The sequence below is a fragment of the Rattus norvegicus genome, chromosome 18 (genome assembly GCF_021556685.1).
Source record: "Rattus norvegicus strain SHRSP/BbbUtx chromosome 18, alternate assembly SHRSP_T2T, whole genome shotgun sequence".
Classification (NCBI taxonomy): Eukaryota; Metazoa; Chordata; class Mammalia; order Rodentia; family Muridae; genus Rattus; species Rattus norvegicus.
Window position 1 is genome coordinate 51,619,301 of NC_141551.1, and position 17,331 is coordinate 51,636,631.

Sequence of the window (17,331 nt, forward strand, 5' to 3'; positions counted from 1 at the left end):
AATGCATTCATGTATATGAACCTATAGGGGCTAGTCTCATTCAAACCACAACATCTAGCCAACCTGATTTTTCAAAATTAATTCATACCTCACTTCAAATGATAAAAGAAAAGGATTGTCAGTGTCTTGCTTGCCACCAAGCCTAATGGCCAAGTTCCATCCCCAGGACCAGACCTACACGGCAGAAGAAGAGAACCAAACCTTGGAGGTTGTTCTTGACCTCCACATGTGTGCACATGCATACACAGAAACACACACCCACTAACTAAATAACATGTAAAAAAATTAAGATGAGAAGAAAATAATATGGTATACTGTGTTACTCTTCAGTTGCATTTACAGGTCTAGTTTGTCTATGAAAATGATACCAGCTAAACAACCTTCCTGAAAAATACATAGAATTGAGCAGACTGTAAGAGTTTGCCTTCCTGAAAGGGGCTATTAATAGGCAATTAAATGATATCCTCAGAGGTGGGAAAAATGGGTTATTTCAAAAGAAATACTGACAATGGCCTATCCTTGGTTGGTGCCAATGTTTCTATACAGGGAAAGTGGGTATAGATACTGGGCATTAAAAATCATATTAACCCTCCCTGATTCATGGAGCAGCTTTGACTTCCTGTTTACAATTACCTGGTATTTCCCTGTTGCCCTAGCAGTCAGATTCAGAACCATGCTTACTGCCCTCCTCCCCTCCAAAGCATATTCATGTTAATATGCTCTCACAGGTAGGAGCTTTGGAGATAATTATTACTCACACTGAATGTTCCTTACTCCAGAAGAGCTCAAAGAAGAAGAAACACATCAGGAAAATGCAGCTCTGTGTGTCTTCCAGTGACAGCCAACTCTTTTCTTTCAAAATTTCCCTTTGGGTCATAGCAACCTTGAGAACAAGAACAATGTCTACATCACATCAGACTCACATAAGATCCCTTGAGTAACAGCATGATGTCACCCTCTCTGCAAACGCATTCCTATCTCTTAGGAATTGTCCTGAAATCTTGACTCCCTGAGCCCTCCCCACTTCCAGTATTATAATCAGTCCTGTCTTCAATGCTGAGAGAAACATCACTTTAAAGCTTCTTCTAAATGACTTTTAGAGAAAACATAAACTAGCCAAAGCACAAACAATAGACTCAGTGCTGTGCAGAACAATCCAATCTCTTTTGTTACTCTCAATAAAACGTTAGAAATTTTATGCCTCCTTTAAAAGGCAGGGAAGAAAAGAGACGGTAGCAAATTATGCATCTTATGTTTGCACAACATAACTATATGAACCTAAGAGGAGTCTCATAACTGGTACCCTAAGTCTTTCAGAATCTGAAATTCCAGCTAACCCTGTCGATATAATAATCTTATACTATTTTCCTTTGAGTCTATTGCACCACTGTACTCCTTCCCGGAATTTCCTTCTGTGTTTTATCATATTCTCAGGACAGACATTAGTATTGGTTTACAGATTTCTTGTTCTGTTTCTGTTTTGTTTTCAAGCCTGATAGACTTTGCTCTTAAACTCAAAGTCAATATGAAGATAGTTACCCTCTAGATCCAGGTGTACCTTGAGACTCTGACAGCAGCCCAAGGGAGAACCTATGTCATTACTGAAACACAAGGCTGTGTTTATATACCTGACAAGTAGGCAGTGTGTCCTTAGTTTTCCAAGACTCACATACCTAAATTAAAGTGATGTGAGGTTCTGCCTCAAGTGTTAATGGTTTGTTGAGACGACATGTTTCAGACGCCTTAGGAAAAGAGCAAAGCCTCTTGTACATGGTGTTCATTTTAGGATTAGTAATAACAACTTACTGTGTGTTCATTGTTAATGTGTTTTGATATCCCATGTAATAAAAACCTCTTTTCCAGAGGCTTACATTATATTTCCATATGATGAAGACCCAGTCCCAAATCTCACACCTCCTCACATCCCCATTACATCAGGCAAGCCAAGATATTTTGATCCCTGGATAAGTAGAGTTCCCATCCCTTTGAGTTCCTGTCCATTTAAGATACTTCACAAAATGGATCTTTAGTCAATGTCAACCTTGAGATTAAGGTGATTGAAGACAGGACGGAAAGATAAAGAAAATTAGGGAGACATGGGCAAGGGGAATAATTTGTATTCTGGGTCTGGTTGTAATATTTCACCAGTTTAGAGTTTAAAAAAAATCTCAGAACTAACAAAATTTGCCATGAAGATACTATTTAGAAACACTATTCCTTTTTTATAGAGATATTTCTAATAATATGTTAAAATATCAATAAATCTTGCTTAAGGACTCATCATACATGACCTTTGTGTTTAACATTACCCCATTCCAAGTCTGACATCCACAGACAAAATTAGAACCCTAGTCGATGGTCAAAATATATCCTTTACTTCTTCATAAACTATATAATCAGGATTCCTTTGACTATTTGACCTATTTTCATCTTATCAATCTGAAATCCCATTAGTTTACCTCAGAAACCATTCTATGAGCTCATCTTTTAAAGGTGGGGGTCCTTAGAAACTTGTTAAACAAATAAGCTTAGAGACCAGCCACTAAAGTCCTCTGTCGGACCATTGTGAAGGTGCAAAACTGTGTGACTCTTAGGAGTCATCACCCATGTCCTCTGGAGCTGGAGTTACAAATGTTTATGATCCACCAAATACAGGTGCTGGGATCCGAACTCAGAATGTCTGCAAGAGCAGTAAGCCCTCTTAAGCACTGAGTCTTCTCTCTATACCCTAAAGGTGTTTCTTAATAAACGTTAAATTTGGTTCATAGAAATGAACATAAATGACCACGCTGAAAGTTAACAGTGATGGGAAATACTGAAAAGGGCACAAAACTTAAAACACTGCTTATGCACAGTTCGCAAGAACTGATATTATTAAAATCCCCATGCTAGCTAATGTGCTCTCTATATGCAGGCAATTACTACTAAGATTCAAGAAACATTCTTCACAGAGATTTTATGGAACACTGAATAAACAAAGTAATCCTAAGAGGGGGGAAAAAGTCGAAACATTACAGTGACTGACTTCAACATACACTACAGAGCCCCATACCTATGTAGAGTACCATGGTACTAACATAAAGAGAGTTACAGAGTAGAATAGAATAGAGAATCCAGAAATTAACCTATGCATCTATGACAAGCTGACTTTGAACAAAGGCGGCAAGAATGCACAGCAGGAGAGCTGAGAGTTTGCTTTAGTAATGGCGTTGGGAAATCTAGATATTCACGTAGAGAAGAGTAGAAGCAAACTGTTCTCACACACAGAATGCAAAAGTACATTCTAAAATGTACAGGAACTTACATAAATATGACTAGAAGAAAACCTAGGGGAAATGTTTTTCAGATATTGTTCTGAGAAAAGATTTCACTTTTGAAAATTATCCCCAAAGTACAGGCACAGAAACAAAACTGACTACTGGGATTACAGGAAACTAAAATGTTTATGAACAGCAAAGGGGCCAATTGATGAACAGACAACCAGAAACATAGGGGGAAATATTTGCAAATCATCTGTATGGTAAGAGATTAGAATATGTAGTGAACTCAAACAACTCAACCTTAAAAATATTAAGGATGATTCTATTAAGAAGATATGTAGAAGATCTATAAGAAATAATTGTCCAATGCCAATAATCATTGAGAAACTGCCAGGCAGAACCACAGTGAGATATCATGTCACCCCAGTTAAAACAGCTATTACCAAATAAATTATTCTTTTGAATGCTGGTTAGATAATGGGGGTAGAAGCAACAAATGAGACTGTAAGCTAAGAAAGGAAGGAGACATAGAACTGCCATATGAACAATCCTAGCATTGCTCGTGTATACAAAAGAAATGGAGGCATTATACCAAAGAACAATTTGTATTTGAAAATTCATTGCAAAATATGAGTCACAAGGCAACACATAGAATCTACCTAGATATCCAAGAATGTTTACATGAGTAAGAAAAACACACATGTAGATTTTTAATCACCCATGAAAATACTTAAATTCTGTGATTTGTAGCAATATGGCTAGAACTAGGGGATATTATGTTGTGTGAAATACATCAAGCGCAAGAAGACAAATGCTGTTACACATCTCTCTGCCACATGGAAGCTAAAACAATGACCTCACAGTAGCAGTGTCTGTGTTAGGGTCTTATTGCTATGAAGAGGCACCATGGGCAAGGAAACTTTTATAAGAGCAAACATTTAATTGGGGCTGGCTTACAGTTTCAGGGGTTCAGTCCTTTATCATCATGGAAGGAAGCATGGCAGTGTTCAGGCAGACGTGGTGCTGGAGAAGGGGCTGAGATTTCTACATCTTGATCCAAAGGCAACAAAAAGAGACTCCCTTTTCCCACCTCACAGAGCTTGAGCATTAGGAGACCTCAAAACCCACCTATACAGTGACACACTTCCTCCAACAAGGCCATACCTGTTCCAAAAGAAGTCACATCTCCTAATACTTACAATTCCCATGGGTCAAGCATTTTCAAACCACAAGTAAAATCTGTGGTGATTCCTGCTCTCCACATCTGGTGAAATTGCTTGAGTTACCATTGGCCTCTGAAGCCATCACTTTTGGTGGTTTACATCATTAAATGTCACCTCCTCTGTGCAGTATAACCTAGCCTAACCCATGCTATGGATGAAGCAATTCTCTGATAAGACCTGAGATTGAAATCTAGACATTCCGGGCCCATCCCCAACTCTTAGAATAATTAGTTCTCCTTACCTTTGTAGTACTTCTGCACGAGAACAGCCTTTTACAGTGCTCGGACACTCCCTCTTAACATGTCACAAAAGAACATGATTTTCCATAATACCCATGACTTTCTTCTGCCATCCTCTGAATTCTCACAGTTCCCACTCAGCCTCTAACAAAGATGTTCTCGGTCCTCTTGATGGTGGAATAATGACAGGATGTCCTGTCCTCCTAGCCTGTGAGGGTGCCTCGAAATTCAGAGTCTTATCTATGTTCTCAGTCCTCCACAAGTATGTGGGAAGGGCCTTGGTTCATTTGCTGATCGTTATAATAAAATCAAAACTTGACACTTCCATAAGAAAGAGATTTGACTTGAATTGTACGATTAAAAAGTACAGGGGATAAAGTTCCTCCCCTGGTTGCCTCCAGAGCTTCAGCCATTTCCTCTCCCAGAAGGAGATTCCTGAGCAAATTATAATCTCTTGAGGGTCCATTAATTGTCTGATAACCAAATAAAGATATACACATGTGCCTCTTTACGATATATTCATTTGAGCCAGGCAGGCCAGCTGCACCCTCTTTTTGTTTAAGATGAACAGCAAAGCATATGACAGCAGTAGTGATACTAAGATAGCAATTAGCAAATCCCATCAAACTTTGACTCCAGACTGTATGACTGTGTAATACTGACAGAAAATAAGGAATATCTAAAAAACACTTCTCAAGCTACCCAGCAGAATGACTCTCACTTAACGCCACCAGAATCCCTTATATAAAACAAAAGAATGAGCTCACTGTTTTCTCCAGTAAAGGTATGAGATTGTGAGTCCTGAAATAAACCATCAGCTATAAAAGCGTCCCCAAAGCTGAAGGACTTCCTTATCCTTATCACTTCACAAGCTTTGCCTCTGAGCATCTGTGCCTGGCCCAAGTACCCAACCAAATTTATAGACCACTAATGGACACCTGGCTACGATACATGTCACTAGGAAATATCACAAATTTCAAAGGTAACTTCTCCCCAAGAAAACTCTTACCAACAGTTCCACAATCAATGCAGTCACAAAAATGGAGAAAACTGGAATGAATGAATAGGTTTCAGCCAATCGGCGTGGCAATGGTAACCACTTCATTTACTTCCAGGATTACAGAGCAATGGCTGGACCTCAAGTGTCCATATCCCACCTTCATCAAACTTTCCCAAGGACTGTGAGTGTTCATGGCCTGGTGACAGTAAGGGTCAAACATCACAGGGTACATCCTGAAGGACATGTTTCAGTGAGGTTTTAGGCCTAAATACATGTTTTATAGTTATGTCTTAGAGTCAGATTTGTATTCAGATACAATTTTATTTATTTAAAAATCAATTAAGCTCCTATTGTGAGACTGGCTCCCATTGACCACAGGATTCATACATCATAGAGTAAAAGAGGCAATTGTGTAAAAAGGGGTGATCCAGGCTCCCAGAAACGTCTACTGGCTGGCTGTGTTCTGCATACCCCATGCTAAAGTGTGGGTTTATACAATCTTGAAGAATCACTCCGTGTTATAGAATAAAATGCAATATGACCACCATTTGTGTTTTCATTGCCAGAGACTGGAATTCTTACTTGTGGGTTCGTGGTCTTGGTGATAAAAGAACTTCAAACTTGACTAAGAAAAAAGCCCAAGGATCATTTTGATTGTTTTAATAAAAATAAAAAACAGGCATTTCGATTCTTTTTAACCTTCCTTATGAACGTCAGTGATGTTACTGACATTTTGACACTTTCAAAAAGAGTTTTCAAAAATTGTAACACAAATTTGTTCTCTAGGGGTAAAGGAGACATTTTTGAGTAGGAAAAAATAAATATATACTCAAAGAATTTTTGAGCTATATAGAAATGATTTGGAAAATAGATTTCTGGGAACAAAAGAGACCTATCAACTTTCTGCCAAATTTAGGTAGGCTTGTCATCCATTTTTAAAGATTCACATCTATATTTTTAGAAACAGAAATATAATTTTCAAATCTGTTTTAAAATCATCTACACAATGAGTTTCATTGTATTTTTTTGGATTTTTTAATATACTGACATGCTATAAACGAGGCTAAGGAAGCACCTTAACTTTAAGTTAATGTAACAAGGCAACAAATCTATGCTAGCTTACAGATGTCAGGAACAGAAATAAGTCAAAATGAATTTAAACAAAGTAAGTTATTAGATATGTAACAGTAGCTGGACTTCATGAGCAGCATCAGGTATGCACTTCATGTATCTGAATGTACTTATCTCCACAGATAGACTTTTCAAACATGATTTTTGAAAGCAACAAAGTATATTCAATCAAGTTTTGTTCACTAGTCACTTGATAAGTAACCATAATAAACGTTTATTTCATTAAGGATAAAATTAAAATATGGTTAAGATGGTTGTTTATTACTTATGTCTTTCTTCTTAAATGTTTTATAATAAATACATTAGAATTCTAAATGCTCAGAATCATCCAGGGCACTGGTTCTCAACCTTCCTAATGTTGAGACCCTTTAATGCAGTTTTTCCTGTTATGACGACCCCACACACACACCAAAACGTTGCTACTTTCTAACCGCAATTTTGCTACTGTTATGAATTGTAAAATAAAAGCTATGGTTTTGGGTGGTCTTAGGTGACCCTGTGAAAGAGTCATTTGACCTTAAAGGGGTCATGACCCACAGACTGAGAACCACTACTTTAGTAATCAGTTTTCTAAATTGTCGAAGAACACTAGGACAGAGATCTCTTTTAAAAGACAGCTTGCACTTGAAAGAGTAGATTTCTCATCTCCCTTAGACCTAGAAGTTCCAGGTTGTATTTAATCTGATTATTTTCTAAAATCATGTCTTTCCTTTCACCCCAAATTATGGAGAAAATTTGCACACTCTACTGGCTTTGCTATGAATAGTATTGTTTTAACTATCTTGACAGAAATCCAAAAACGGAATTTGTTCATTTTTGACACAAAGACAAAACGCCTTGTCTTTGAGTGATTCCACATTGAACCCAACAAACTTTTATTACTATTCTCTGCGATTCATTTAAAATCCTTAAGCCGGCCATCTGTGTGAGCATGGGGAAGAGAGATGCCCAAGAATGTCAAGACACAGTCCAGGGAAGCAAATATGATCTCCATCATGAACAGAAACTTAGGCAGGATGATGTCATGAGGAAACCAAACCTCCGCAGCCAGAGAAATGAAGTCTCAAAGAAGAGGGCAAGTATCTTAGCAAGCCCCATCTTCCCCTTCTCCACAACATCTCCATGTGGTCCCTCACTGAGCACAGCTTCTGATAACTTAGTCATTGCCACCAACAAAGCCATCTTCCAAAGGATGGATTCCACACCTCCTCCACATGGTGGCCAGCCCCATGTTCTGTGCAGCAGCCATTTGCCCACAGAGAATTAGCAGAAAGGATTGGGAAAAGAGGAATTTCCTTCCTCTCCTCTGCAGATAATCATCCTCCCCCTTCTAACACGTAAATTTTGATTACCCAAATTATTTTAGCTTTCAGAGCCACAAGGGTTATTAGTGGTAATAAAAATCATTCAGACTTACAAAAGAAATTTAAGATTCCAACCACAGTATTTAAGGATCTGGCCTCATAGCACATTATCCGCCTGCTATGTAATCGTTCTGTCAGTGTGGTCCTCTTCTTCTTCTTCTTCTTCTTCTTCTTCTTCTTCTTCTTCTTCTTCTTCTTCTTCTTCTTCTTCTTCTTCTTCTTCTTCTTCTCCCTCTCCCTCTCCCTCTCCCTCTCCCTCTCCCTCTCCCTCTCCCTCTCCTTCCTTCTTCTTCTTCTTCTTCTACTTTTTTTTCTTTTAATTTTTTTTTCAGAAGTTCAAATGCAGTACAAAGTGGCACGAAGGACCTTGGCAGTGCTGGACTGGTTGGTTACAGCCAGGGACAGGGAGTTGCTTTATTTCTTGCCCAGAGCTCATGCGCAACACACACACACACACACACACACACACACACACACACACACGCATGCACGCACGCACGCACGCACACGGTGATATCTGCAGTTTGCCTTCATTGCCAGAATCCTTACACCTCCCCCTCACTCCCCAGAGCCAATTTCCCTAGGGATTCCCAGTGCGCTGACCTGCCTGGGTTCGACAGTGCTGCTCTCTATAAAGGAAAGAATGTAGAAGCTTACAACACAGCTAGCTCTGACGTCATAGTCACTTATGACAGAGAGCAGACATCTTTTGGAGACTCCATCTTCACCATCATCTAAGGAACCCTTTAGAAGTTCCCATCTAGGACAATTTTTAACATAGCTTTTTTAATCCATTAGTCTTTTACAGTAGTTCATTTCTAACATCTGAACTTTGGCCAGTCTGTGGATAAAATTATTGTTTTGATGAAGCATCTTATGTTTCTCGAAGAATGTGTATTGTTCTGTCACTGACAAACTGATCCCTGTGTGTCAGTGTTCATCTCGGAAAGGGGACATAGGTTTTCAAAGAATCCAGGAAAATGCAGAAACACCAGCAGGCACTGGGGTAAAATGTTCTCAAAGCAGCTTATGAAATTGTATGTACACGATGTCGCTTTTTACACATACAGAAAGGGAACATTTAGGGAACAAAGTACTTCTCAACATTCCAAGTTGTGGTTTTCTTGGGTTTTCTTTACATGGGTTTTTCTTCCTCTCATTATTTCCCTAAAATATCTTTCCATAAGTTTGCTCATTTTATAATCAGGTTATTTTTTTAATTTATTAATCATTTTATTTGTTTACATTTCAAATGTTATCCCCCTTCTCCATCTCCCCTCCACAGATCCCCATCCCCTTTGCCTGTTAGAGGGTACTCCCCCACCCACCCACCCACTCCCTCACTCCCTTACTCCCTTTTTACCTCTCTAGCATCCCCCTTCTCTGGGGCATTGAGCCTCCACAACACCAAGCACCTCCCTTCCCACTGATGCCCGATGAGGCAGTCCTCTGCTACATATGTAGCTGGAGCCATGGACCAGTTCATGTATACTCTGGTTGGTGGTTTACTCTCTGGGAGCTCTGGTAAATTAATATTATGGCTCTTCCCATGGAGTTGCAAACCCCTTCAGTTCCTTGAGCCCTTCCTCTAACTCCTCCATTGGGGTCCCCATGCTCAGTCCAATGTTTGGCTTTGAGTATCTGCATCTGTTTTAGTAGGGCGCTGGAAAAGCCTCTCAGAGGACAGCCATACAGGCTCCTGTCTATAAGCACGTCTTGGCATCAGCAATAGTGTCACGGTTTGGAGTCTACAGATGGGATGGATCAAAATGGTGGGGCAGTCTCTGGACGGCCTTTCCTTTGGTTTCTGATCCATTTTGCCTCTGCATTTCCTTTAGACAGGGATAATTCTGAATTAAAAATTGAGATGGGTAGGTGGCCCCATCCCTACACTGGGAGCCATGTCTATCTACTGGAGGTGGTCTCTCGGGTTCTATCTCTCTGCTGTTAGTTTTTTCAGCTAATGTCATCCCCATTGGGTCTGGGAGCCTCTTGCTTCCCTGCCATCTGGGACAACTCCCTTAGTCATCAGGGAAATGCAAATCAAAAGAACCCTGAGATTCTACCAGAATAGCTAAGATCAAAAATTTGGGTGACAGCAGATACTGGCAAGGATGTAGAGAAAAAGGAACAGTTTTCAATTGCTTGTTGGATTGTAAACTGACACAACCATTTTGGAAATCAATCTGGTGGTTCCTCAGAAAATTGGGAATAGCAATACCTGCTGAAAACCCAGCTATACCATTCCTGGGCATATACCAAAAGATGCTCCAACACATAACAAAGACACATGCTCCCCTATGTTCATAGCAGCCTTATTTATAATAGCCAGAAGCTGGAAAGAACCCAGATGTCCCCCAACGAAAGAATAGTTACAGAAAATGTGGTACACTTACACAATGGAATACTACCTAGCTATTAAAAATGCTCTCACTAACTCTGTGGACAAATGGATGGAACGAGAAACCATCCTGCGTGAGGTAACCCAGATCCAAATGACATGCACGGTATGGACTCGCTGATAAATGGATATCAGCCCCAAAGCTCAGAATACTCACGGTACAACTCAGAAATCACATGAATCCTAACAAGAAGAAAGGCCAAAGTGTGGATGCTTTAAATCCATTTAGAAAGGGGAACAAAATAATCATGGGAGGCATAGAGAGAAAGGGATCTGGGTGAGAGAGGGGAAGGGGGAAAGTAAAAGGAGGGTAGAACCAGGTATGAGAAGAGACAGAAGAGAAGTCCAGAGAGCCAGAACAAATAGAATTGAGCAGAATGGGGGGGGGCGGATTTGGATAATCAGATTATTTTTAACATATAGAGTACTGAGGAAGAAGTTTTTCCATTACAACTGGCTTATAGCATACATTACCTGGATTTTGAATATTTCTGTCCAGAATGAGCCTCTTCTCTCATCAAAGTAAAGTTTGTGGCATAACCAAATGCTCGCATCAGCTTAAGATGAGGATTTGCTCTAAGCGGACATATCGTAAATCACCTGCAGTCAGAGTCCACAAATCGCCATTTGGTTTGAATTTCCCTTTTCTTGCCCATTCATACCTTATATGTGACAAAACAAGACGTGGCAAAGAATTGGATTACCTCTACTACTTTCAATATTTTGTTTAACAGGGATCTAGGTAATATGATTTTTTTTCATAATTAAATGGTTAAACACCCCATACATAATTTTATAATTAAATAAAAAATTTAAAATATATAATTTTTCATAATGAAATTTTACATAATTACAAAAATCATGGATGTATTTATGACACAAAAGTACAAAGGACTCTTTTGCCCTGGGGAACAAAATGTTTAACAGGAAGGGAGGAGGAAGGGCAGCAAGATGGGGTATGGGAGGTAAACTCAGTGTACAAAATTTTGTTTTATAAAATTTAAGATAAAACAAAAATATAAATCTATAGTTAGTGTATGTTTAAGCTCCTTAATATTTATGTCTGAAGATTGCATAGAACAAGTAGATAATCCTAATGTGTTTTCTTCTGTTAAATACGTAGGTAGTTTTCCAGGGAAGAAAAATGTGGTCGCATATGTCATATACACTAAGGACAACGGAGTAAGGAAGGTTGGTTTGGTTGGGGAAAACAGGAGGGTAAATTCTCAGAGTTGTTTCGTTGCTTTCAAAACAAATGGAGCTTATTCAACGGCTGAGTTTGAAAAGCAGTTTACCAGTTGTTACAGTAAATATATTCAAAGTGAATCATATAACCACTAATTAGGTTTGAATCACTCAAGTGTACATTTGCTGTGACAACAGTTTTCCCTTTACAGATCATCCCTCTATTTATAAACGAGCTGAAAATTAACATTTCCTGCTTTTGTCAAGCTGAAGCCTCCTTCAATAGCTCTCAGCAAACATCTGAAGGATTCTTGCATCCTGAGATCATCTGGGTTCGTGTTTTCAAGTGCTGTCTCTTTTTAAGGACTGGGTGAGACACGCGGAATAAAGTGACTGCAGATTCTTTGCAAAACAGCAACACGAACAGAACAAAAAATCCCCAGTACAGAAGAGGTCAGAGGTTACTATTCACGGCAGATGGGAACCAACGTGAATTGACAGTGGAAGTTTTATTCTGTTTTGCACATGACTAACCACAAGTAAAGCCTAAGCCCCGGGGGAAATAAAAGGCAAGGTTGTGAAGCTGTGTTTGTTATATGGTGATTATTAGTAGATCCAGATGTAAGCAGATGTTTTTCCTGCTAATTAAAATTGCTTCCTAAGGAACATCGTTTTAAGACCCCGTACTATCCCAAAACCAAACAGAGGCCAATGCCCACTTACGTCCACAAGTGAAAGGAACCCACTTGTGTGTAAATATCAACGTATCATTGCTTAGCCAAACTTCACCCGTACTGCAATGCACAGAGAGGGGGTGGTGGCTTTCTCTGTGTGCTCTTTGTGGAAGACAAGGGAAAACAAGAATGGCTTTGTTCTACTCTGAATCTGGTGTTCTCTGCACTCTGAAATGCACATGTGCTGTTCGTGAGGCTAAAATTCACTGCACTTCTAAAGAATATCTTAAGGTCTGTAATACACTCTGGTGCCTGAAGGATTAAACAGGCTACTGTTTCATCCATGGTCCGTGTTAGGTAGAAGACACGCAGGTGACTCTGTAAATGCCAACTATGGGTCATGTGAACATTTCCTCTTATTTTCTGAGCAGCTACTTAGTTCCAACATTGTTCTTCCACGTTTTCCTTCACTTCATCTTTTTTCCCTTTGACATTTCTAACTAAGCCTTCGTTGTCATTCTATAAACTCTCTGTGGCTGCAGATTCCACAGGTTAAATTCTTGGCTATGAATTATTCCAAAATTCTTTAAAAATTGTGTCAGTTCACTTCTTTTTTTAAAAAAAAAGTCATAATTATGTCTACCACTCTGACATTTTCACCTTCTGAAATGTTTTGGATCTTACCACAGGGCCTCTGCTGCTCCTTCTGCATGGGACCACTTATCTGATTCTTCACCTTTCACTGCCAAAATTGTACTCCTACTTCAGAAAAGTTCAAGTAGCATTCCTCCGGCTGCCCCTACAATACTTTAGGTGAAATTTTCTTATACTTCTATCTTATGAGTGGTACTGTACCAATTTGAAAGCTTGCCATTGTGACAAGTCTGAAAGTATTCAAGCAGAGAGGTGATGGGGAAAGTTACACATCTAGAGAGTGTTGCCTGAGTCTTCTGTCCTGCCCAGTGTCCCCCTTGAGGGCAATGGGTTGAGAAGGCACAGAATCAATAGTTCAGACTCCAGGAGCAGATGAGAATTTAGTAGCAAGCTCATTTATTAATTCCTGGGGGACGCCCTTCATACCTTCCACCTGTATCACCTTGGTCCCAAGCAAGGGTGTCCTCAAAGCATGAGCCAAAGTTTCCATTTGGCTTTCATTGTCCCAATCACTAGGCTCTCAGGCAGGCTTCATGCTGAAGTTGCCTGTGCAGCTGCTCAGCCCCACTCACTGTTTACCGACAGGACAGTTACGCAGAAGTGGCCACCACCTTGTCAGTGAGGCCTGTGGTTCCTCATGCAGATAGTCCACTCAACCAGTCCAGTCAACACCAATCAATGGGCTGATCAACGCTGTCACTAAAGCACCCTCATAGTGCACTCTCCAAGGATTTGCACACTTTGTAGTTCTATGTCTGCTCTCTTTCTGCCTTGAGTTTTAAACTCTGAGCACTAAGCCAAAACCCATTGCTTGCTCAGTGCTCAGCAAATATATGTTGAAGCTGGCAAAATTTATGAACTTTATATACTGTATACAAAAGAGCATATTGCCTCAAAGTGTGTGCAAAGAAATATAAGGGGTTAAGAAAAGTAACAGGTAAGAGAGTAGTTTTCATTTCTAGTTTATATGCCATTCGGTGTATAACTTTGAGGAGAGTACTTCTCTGCTACTCAAATAAAATTGACAGTAATATGAAGTTTACCTAATGATTCCCATGGCTTCTGTCAGGGGAATTGTATACATCCAAGTATTCTGAAAACTCTATCTCCATGTGGGGTAATAATTGAAACACTGGATGCAAAATATGTCAGTCTATAAAGTGCTAAGATATCTGTTTACTCTTCCCAGGTTAGAAGTATATAAGGCCACCAAGGGAAAGACATGGGCAGCTTAACTGTAACCATGGAAGACTTCATTACTGCAAAGTGGGTGGCCAGATGTTTTGCATTTTTGTAAAAACATGGCCAGGAATATAGGATATTATTCAAAGAGGAAGGCTGGGTTCCTGGTAAACATAAGCCACATTTCACATTAAGAATGGACAAGCTTCCAAAAGGACGAACTTCATCAAGGGAAATTATCTTAAATAGACTTGTCACTATGACAAATTATAAGCAGGAGTATTGCTCACAAGAGAACCGGAATTGTTGAAAACTTGTCTTTGGCCACCAAAGCCATAAAAGAATAAGGGTGAAGCTTTGTGTTGTCAGAAATTCAAATAAGTAATGGTTTACAGTGGGAACAGCAATTTGCTCTAAGAATTAAGCCCCCAAACACTCACTCACAACCTGGAATTCTAGACCCTGAGGGCTCCCTGCTTTATTGAAGAGATGATCTGTCAAGTTCCTCAGCTTGGACTCAGTTGTATTTGTTCATTACAAAGCAGATTGTCTGTGAAACAGAAGTCATTCTTACGGCACAGTATGGATGGTCAGTTTCAGCTAATGTGCTATACCTGATAGTGACACTAACATGACGACTATCTTGGGTTTTAATTATGTTTCTTTCCAAATCACAGGTTGAAGATCAAGTACTGAACAGAAAAGTACTAAGAAAATACAATTCTGTGCAATAAAGGTGACTCTCCATAGCTGAATATTTAAGCACATTATTTTCCTCCACCCCCCCCCAAAGCTTTCTTTTGTAGAAACCTCATTCTTACTCTCCTATTCATCCAGGCCTATTTCATGTATCTAGCGTTCATTCTAACATTCATCTGAACATTATAATTGCACTCAGGCACTGCAAGCTCATAACTTAAGGTGGTTACCACAAAAACATGTTACTTGTTTCATTTAAAGAGTGTACCATGTTAAATAGTTATGTGAAAAAATTAGAAGGTACCCAAATCTCCCAGGTGGGTCTGTGGACTGATACAAGCCCAACACGGAATACTAATTTCTCTCTACTATGATGGTGTTTGTCACAAGATGAAAACTTAAGTGGAAGAAAGGGAAAATGGCGGAATGAAGAAGAGAAGGTAGACTGAGAACTCCAAAGAAGTGTTTGGTATGTGGTATGTGGTACATGGTGTGTGTGTGTGTGTGTGTGTGTGGTATGTGGTGTATGTGTATGTGTGCATGGGGATGTATGGTCTGCTGTGTGTGTGTAGTGTATGTGTATATGTGTGTATGGCTGCTGTGTGTGTGTTAGTGTGATAAGCATGTGTGATGTGCAGTGTGTGTGTGTGTGTATGTGTGATATGTGATATGCAGTGCACATGTTCATGGTGTATGATCTGTGTGTGATGTATAGTGGTGCAGTGTGTGTGTGGTGTGTGTTGTATAAGTGCTATGTAGTATATATTGGCATGTGTGCGTGGTACGAGGTGCATATGTATGTGTATGTGCAATGTGTAGCATGTATATCTTTCCCTACAGTGCCATTAAACATTATAGAATGTTTAGATTGTGCCAATATTACCTGCCTTTGAGGACGCTCTTCCTAGACACGAGTGCATGGTATTAGTGACACTGAATCATGGGTAAGGTTAAAGTGAACCTACAGAGCTAAAGCAGTTCTGTAGAAATGGATTTGTTCTGTTCTTTTTCCATAGGGCATTTACTTTAGACTGGCTTATGACTGGACCCAATGGAAAAGTGCAAAGTCATTTTTAATGTCTGTCAAGGGTTAAATCCTCAGCAATATGTGAATAATCAAAGATCGCTTGAAGCAGATGGAGGACATCAGAAACCTGCCTTCCCAGCACCCATTCGGAGCTTTGACTGTTGATGGTTGCTGCACTCGCTGGTGTACCGGTTAATACTTACCACCTGGCTCTGCAGCCCACTGACATCCACCAGTTTGTCCCCACTAAGAAACAAAGCTTTCAGCTTCCATTCCTCTCCTCTGGCTTACTGTTATTGAAAGAAACCCCAGTTTCTCAGAAATTCAACAAGAAATTTTCCAGCATGGATGGCCATCTAATAAACTATAAAGCGATATAGATAAGAGAGATGCAGGACAGCAAAGGCAAACAGTAGCAAGATCCTCAAATTTACATCCTCTTATCAACTCAGAAGTGATGTAGCTTCAAGGTCATCTCCCAGGCTCTCCAACTCTGCTGTTAAGTTACACTCCTGCTGTTAAGTCGCCTCCTCCATGCCAACTAGAGAATCCTCACGGAGTGCATCCAGCAATCATAACAGATACAGAGAGCACACAATGCGTGCGTTCTAGCCGCCATCTTTAGTGTTCCCCAAAACAATACCCACAGTGACAAACACACTAATATGTAAGATCAAGCTCACTCCCAGAGCTATTCACAGTGGCTCTTGAAGTTTACTTTCAGAAGTGAGCAGACATATTTAATTTAAAATTAATAAAGCCGTCATTGTGTAGTCATTAAAATTTCGTATCCTTGGACATGTTTATAAGGTATGCAATGGACTCATAAAACATAACAATAAATTAAGGCTTAATAAATGAAATTTTAGATAATCACTTATAAAAATTGTATTATTGAATTTGAGGCCTGCTACTCTTACATCAATCTGTAATTTGTATAAACTAGAGACCACACAGGAAATCATATGCTTTGTGGGCATTTAAACAAATAGAATTGATTTTAGAAATGAATGACAAAGGATGGCCCCTCTGTTCGCAGACAGATTTCTGCCTGCAAGGAGACTGCAATGTAGTTAGGAGATTGAACTGACATTGACGTTATTAGTTAGTGATGTCGAGTGAGTCGCCTCCCTCTCCTGCAACCATTGATTGCAAATGGCAGGCCAGGATTGTCACAGAGGCCAGCATATAATTGACAGCACTCATAATATCTGGGTGATTTAATTTGATCTGCAAGTAATTTATGGTTTTTTTCCCCCTTTGTGATTTTTTTTCAAGAGCAGTAGTGATTT

At 39.6% G+C, this 17,331-nt stretch overlaps 1 long non-coding RNA gene across 1 annotated transcript in view; it reads right to left on the bottom strand.

Moving 5' to 3' along the window:
- Positions 1–4,890, bottom strand: part of LOC108348854 (uncharacterized) — a 127,996-nt gene extending 123,106 nt beyond the window's left edge. The window contains exons 1-2 of the long non-coding RNA XR_015642564.1: positions 4,725–4,890; positions 759–883 (exon numbers count right to left, since the gene is read on the bottom strand). This is a non-coding gene — a long non-coding RNA (uncharacterized LOC108348854). The remainder of the gene's footprint in view (positions 1–758; positions 884–4,724) is intronic.
- Positions 4,891–17,331: the final 12,441 nt, after the last annotated feature.